Genomic DNA, 6220 nt, shown 5'->3' with positions numbered 1-6220 from the left:
TTCTTGCCATAAGTGTGGGTTTGTCAGTTGTCTTGCTGAGATTCTGAGGGGAGGGAGATGTTGGTTAATTTTTGAAAAGACAATGAGATTTTAAAACATATCCTCTAATTCAAAAGGCTTGTAGAGGGTGTGTATAATTAGAGAGATCAGAGGATCAGAAGTAGAAAAAACCTTAACGTTGCAGATATTGAGCATTTCTGAACTCTCTGCCACAAAAGAGCTGCAAGATATCTCAATACTTCAGGGGGAGCCGGTTGCTTCCTCGTAGTCTTTACTGCCTCAGCTCCTTCCCTACCCTGCCTTTAACTACACCAAGAAGAAGCACTATATCCGTGGCTGCTGTAAGATGAACTAGATTTTATTTCCTCCTCCACTACAGAGTGGCATGTGCAAGTCACCACGGAGCCGTTAGCCTTTTGGGGGCTAACCAGGGCTACCTGCAGCACCAGGTAAATGCTGATCCTGGGACTCACAGCCAGAGCACGTGGAGCCTCTCGTGTCCGAGCACACTCGGCGGACTAGTGCACTAGTTTGGTGGGCTCCTGGATTATTCAGGTTCACCATCGTCCCCTTAGAGTTGTACAGGCTGACCTCTGGTATAGCCCCAAGCCCCATTTGCTTCCATAAGAGGTAGAAACGCTCAGCCCTAATCACAGTTGGCTCAGGCTTGTAAATCTCACACACTCTTCTGTGTGAGATTTACAAAGATTTAATGTTACTTCAAGAGACCTGCAAAAGTCCCTGAGGGAGTTCATCCATGGGAGTTAGATGCCTTCGCAGGATGCACAGAAGTCAGCCGGGTGCCTAATTCCCATTAAGTTAACTCGTGCAAGTATTTTTGTAAGTCCCTCTTGGCACTAATCCCTCTTGGCTTCCCTTCCCTCTTCTCCTTCCCCCTTCAATCTTTTAAATAAAGATAGCACTTAGCATAAAGATGTGTTGCAAGGCTCCACTCAGTGCCTATAAAGTGCTTTTCAATGCTGGCAGAAGTGCCTAACTGTACAGTATTCAGTGAAACTGGAAACAGTGGGGTTTTTTATGGAGATGATGTGCAAGCGCTGTTCTATCAGATACATTCATCTCAAATTTCCCTGGTGTCAACATCATACATCTGAAAAAGGGTGCCGGATCCCCAGGGCTCTCCATGCCTTTTGGCACTGCGATTAAATCCCCCAAGTCGGATTCCCATTTCATCCATTTCTGCATGACTGAAGCAAGACATGTGGTTTGAGGGATAAAAGAACAGGAGATATTTTAGCTAAAGCAACATAGCTAAGTCTTAGTTATACTTTGTTATCTTCAAAGAGAAGAGAGATAATATATAAAGCAAGTGCATTACAAAAAAACCCCAACAACCCACATAGAAAGAGAGTTGGGAAGGGTGGAAGCATACAACTGACAAACCAGTAATTTAGTAACAGGGAGATGAAATACAACAACTGATTTGTTTATCAGACCATTCTATTAACCTCTAATGCAACATTTCATCTTTTATAATTGAGCTTTCCATTTTGTTATTAGACCTTAATAGCTAAATTGGCATCTTGCAGACCAGGCTGGGAAATACAAGCAAGCACAGGGGTTCACACACGATTCAGTCCCTTCATATATTCTGCACAGAAGCTGCATCAGCCCCCATTTTACGATGTGGCTGAAGTCTCCTTCCTGCATCCTCTTCTGGCTGCGCTGTGCTGGTGAAGGAGACACCTCTCCTCCACCTGCAGGCCACCTTCCCAGAGCTCTTCACATCGACCCGCTCCTGGGAGCCCTCCCCACCTCCTTTGCTTCAACACTGTACAGGTTCGCTAGAGATCTGCAAGCTACAATGAGCTTATTTTGACTGAAATGCGTTAAGGTGTAGCACAGCTGACAGCCTCCTCTCCTGGCAGGGTGTGCAGATGAGTGTCTGGCGACAAAAATGCTCTTAAGCCAAGACAGCTGCAGCTGAGAGAGAACATGTGGACAAGACCTCGCTCCCCCATCTGAGCCCATTTGGTTGTGTGAGGTAGAGGCGCAGCTCAGTTTATGCTCTATCCATGTAGGCAGAAGAGGGGAGAAGTAAAACAGACAGGAGAAAGACCTCGAGCCAAAACTTTCTCTTTGCTACTGGGCCAAAAAAAGGCTGGAGAGGAGGCTTAGATGTGGTGGTTAGGGCAGTCAGATGGACAGCCTGGGTGCTATGAATATTAGAGTATGTTGCACAGCCTTAGCGCAACAAATTGAAAAGGATCCAGCTCAGAGAGCCCCACCGGAGCGCAGTGGCTGGAGGTGGGAAATGGGCTTGAACGCTGTTCCAATTTGGTGGACTCATTTTGATGTCCCAGCTGAGGCTCCTGAGGGGGAATAAGAAAAGGAGGGTCTAGCCTGTGAATAATGCCAAATGTTAGCTGCCACATTGCCTGCCTGCATCGGATTTGCATAATTTTGCCCTTTCTCAGTACCAGAAGTGCACGCACCTGGAGGGCTTTGATGGTAGAAGCGTGAGCGCCTGGGGAATTCTGGCACCACCAGGGTCAGTTGGCAGCTGAGGAGAGGTTCAAAGGCTCTAAATACTGAGCTTCAGGGCCCAAGTTCTCTGTCCAGGAGACAGGACAGGAGGATAGATCCTATTGACTATTTTATTTCAATGGTTGGACAATACCACTTCCATAACTTGAAAGCTGCTTTTGCAGTTCTCAACCCACTTTGTCCCTCAAAGGTCATTAATCTATTAAAAATCCCTCATAATAGCTGCTCTTACTCCATTCCTTTCTCCCCTTTCTCCCATTTTTTTTTTACTTTCCTGATGTACTAATCCTTTTAAAAGTAGGCAAATTAATAAAGCTTGTTCCCAAAACTCTGCCAATTATGTAAGTGGAGACTGTTATCAGCCACGTTTGGGAGAAAAAAGGCATCAAATTACCTATGCTGTCCGCTAATGCCAGAGAAGATTATATGTAAAACTGGTTATATTCGCACCAATGACTCGGTGCAACAAACTGGGTCACTCCATGGCCATCCTTGCATGTGTGACATGACCTGTTTCATGGGATAGGTAGTGAAGAGGAAAGTACCATTTGCTAATTGGAAATGGTTTCCACCCTACTCTTCTCAAAGCCCATGCAAGAAATCCTCTGAATTTATGTAGATATAAGAAAAAGGCCAAACCCAGTAAAGAATAAAGGATTATTTTCTGGCCTGTAAGAGGCTTTTACTAAAATATTATTGAGTAGTAACAAACAAACATGAAAGCTACAGAACTGCACTTGACATGAATAGTTTTTTGAGTTTTTTTTAAATAAACAGACATGTTTGATTATTTGTAATCCAGTATAATCCACTGTGTAATGTTAAATATTTTAAGAGAATTTTTCTTCCCTTTGTTCTCAGCATGGTTGGCCTGAAGCCAAAATGTTGTTATTTTTAAAGGCAACACTCCACTAAGGGTTTCGAATTTCTTTCATGTTGGCTCTTTTTATAGCATTTTGAAATTGATTGTGCATAGCAAATTCACAAATGGAAAAAAAAAAACTATGGAAGCATATAACTCTCGTGTAGGTAAACTCCTGGTTTCATTTCCCAGGGCTCTGCAACAGGAGGGACTCTACAAAGTAGTTCCTAGAAGAAATAAACCAAACCTGTAAGTATGGAATAACAGTTAAAATCCTGCTTCTATACCTACAAAGCCAAAATACAACCAGTCCCTCTCTGCACCTCTGCCAGAGAAGGAGAGGCAGGTGGATTTCTTAAAACACTACAGAGCTGTGGATGCCACTGGTGAAAGAACTGGGCTGAGCCTTAGCCAGGTATAGAGGTCTGGAGAGACTCTGGTTGTCCATGGACTGAACCCAGGGCCCAGGTTTTATCATACAGTTTTCAATACACTGTTTAATGGCATTTTGGAGCCAAAAGATGAAGTAAATCAATATCTGTAGGAAACTGTTTTCCTCAGTAGAAGGTAACACAGTGATATTTCTCTGTAAGCTTTTTATTCCCTGGCAGAGAGCGCGCTTTTGCTCCTCCTGGGGATGCAGATAGAGTTTGTTAAGACTATTCTGCTCCTCCTGGTCCCAACAGGTATTTTGCACCCCCTTCTGCGCTCCTCCCCACGACAGGCTGCCGCGGCCCCTTCTTCCATCTGCTGTTCTCAATCTCAGCACATTCCAGATCTTGAATTTAAACGTCCAGAGTTAACCATGACACATTCGAAAGTCTGAGGCCCAGCCCCAACGTCTATTAGTTTGGCTTTCCACTCAGGAGGTATTTTGTCTCAAACAATGAAAACGTGTTATAAGTACAGATTGGCTTTCACTGCATTCCAGCTCTGGGGTGGCTAGGACACAGGTTATATTTCCAAATATATATTTGGCAAACTTCAGACTAGAAACACGCTTTCCTAAATGAAAATGGACATTCTCTGACAATCACCCGTCTCCAGGAGCTGGGGCTTTAATTAAAATATCAATTATTGCAAGGCTTGTAATGAAATTGCTAGTCAGCTGTGCTGAACCTCTCACATTCCTGCCCTACTCATGCAGGCTTCCAAAGAGGTAGCATCCGTTTCTTCCTAAAACTTGCAGCAATGTGAAAAACAAGCTGCATGAGCAGGCTGGTTCTTTTGTAAGATATTTGTATAGGCCTATAACCTCTTTCAGGGATTTCTTCTTAATTTGTATTCATTCACAACCAGCAGAGAGAATGAAAAGTGTGGCTGGGAGAAACTCATTCCAGGAGTTCTGCAGCACCCTGCAGCTTAGCAAAGGTAATTTGTGTAGTTACAGCTCTTCTTTTATTGAACACATCTGCAGCAGTCATTGGATTGGGATGTTTCCTTTATGCCTCCTTGAGAGCTAGTACATGTCCTGGGTGGAAGGTAGAATTTGAAAAATGTTCGTATAGCCTGTGACCAGCCATGGGAATACAAAAGCCAGACTACTTTGATCCTATCAAACCACAGGAATACTACAACACACCAAAAAAAGAGAAACAACAGAAAGGACTCATGGGTAAACAGCTATTTATTTGTTGTGATCTCACCCTAAAGATTTTCTCGTTAAGACTTAATGTGGTTTGGTACAGAGGTGAGTTAGGGCATGGGGTTGGAGATCAAGCCTATAAATAACAGCAAGTAAGAAAAACAGTTTAAAAAAATTGTTCAGAGCTTTTTTGGATGTCTAAAATAGAATTTATAGATTTTGCCTTGCTGCTTTGAAGATGAAAATAAAGTAGGATACAACAGCCTTAAAATGCAATTAGAAGCAATTCAGGAAAAAAAAAAAACAAAAACTAAACCTGACTAAAACAAGTGCAGGTATAGGCAAAGGGTGGAAGAGGACCCACGGCCGCAAGGTTGATGCTACCAAGCTAAAAGTACAAGGAATAGGGTTAGATACTGAGAGTGCTCATGCTCATCCCCTCACAGTGGCTGAAAGATGCAATGGCAGCATGCACTCCCTTTTAAACCCAAGGGGAAATTCTGTTTGACCAAGCCAAAGCAGTCTGCAGCTCCTTTCCCATCCCTCCAAGGCTCTGAAATGTTCAGAAGTAAAACGGTGACCCATTCTACTTCTGATTTTCTTCCCACAGTTTTGCATTTTAGCATCTTTCCTGCCACCCCTAGCACTATGAGTATTACATTCACATGTATCCAGGGAAAGAAGAAGACAGACATTTAAAAAGCGTAGATTCCACACTGGAGAAGTTTGTCAAAGTTTTGCACAGTAGACCAACTGACAATTAATCTTCCTTTCTCCCCCAGCCACAAGCTGAGCTTACATCCCCCCATGTCAGAAAAAGCACATTCATCAATTATCTGTCTCTTTCCCATCCCACTCACCAAACAGCTGTAATAAAAAAAGAAAAACAAACCACCTTTATAAATTACTTCAGAACACAAAGGGAAATCTCTCCATTTTGTAACAACTTTGCTAATTTTAAATGGAATGGGGATTCTTTTTCCCTTGTGTTTCATGCTAGCATATACTTTCTAGGACATCATATTTTGTTATCAATTTACAGCAAGTATTCATCCAGATTACTACAGGGTTCTCCAGCAAACGCAGAAACAAATTGACATTAAGCAGCCACACATTTTCTGTAGGGAGTCACCTTCTGCGAACCTTGCCTGCCCATAAGTATGCATAAAAATGCAGCTCCTGGGAAGAAAGATTGAATTCTTATCCTGGGGGAACGGAGGAGGGAAGCTGTACTATTAATAAATCCAAATGTTAGGCTTAACTCA

Source organism: Charadrius vociferus, unplaced genomic scaffold, assembly GCF_000708025.1.
Source record: "Charadrius vociferus isolate BGI_N301 unplaced genomic scaffold, ASM70802v2 scaffold234, whole genome shotgun sequence".
NCBI classification, from domain to species: Eukaryota; Metazoa; Chordata; class Aves; order Charadriiformes; family Charadriidae; genus Charadrius; species Charadrius vociferus.
This window is presented reverse-complemented; position numbering follows the sequence as displayed.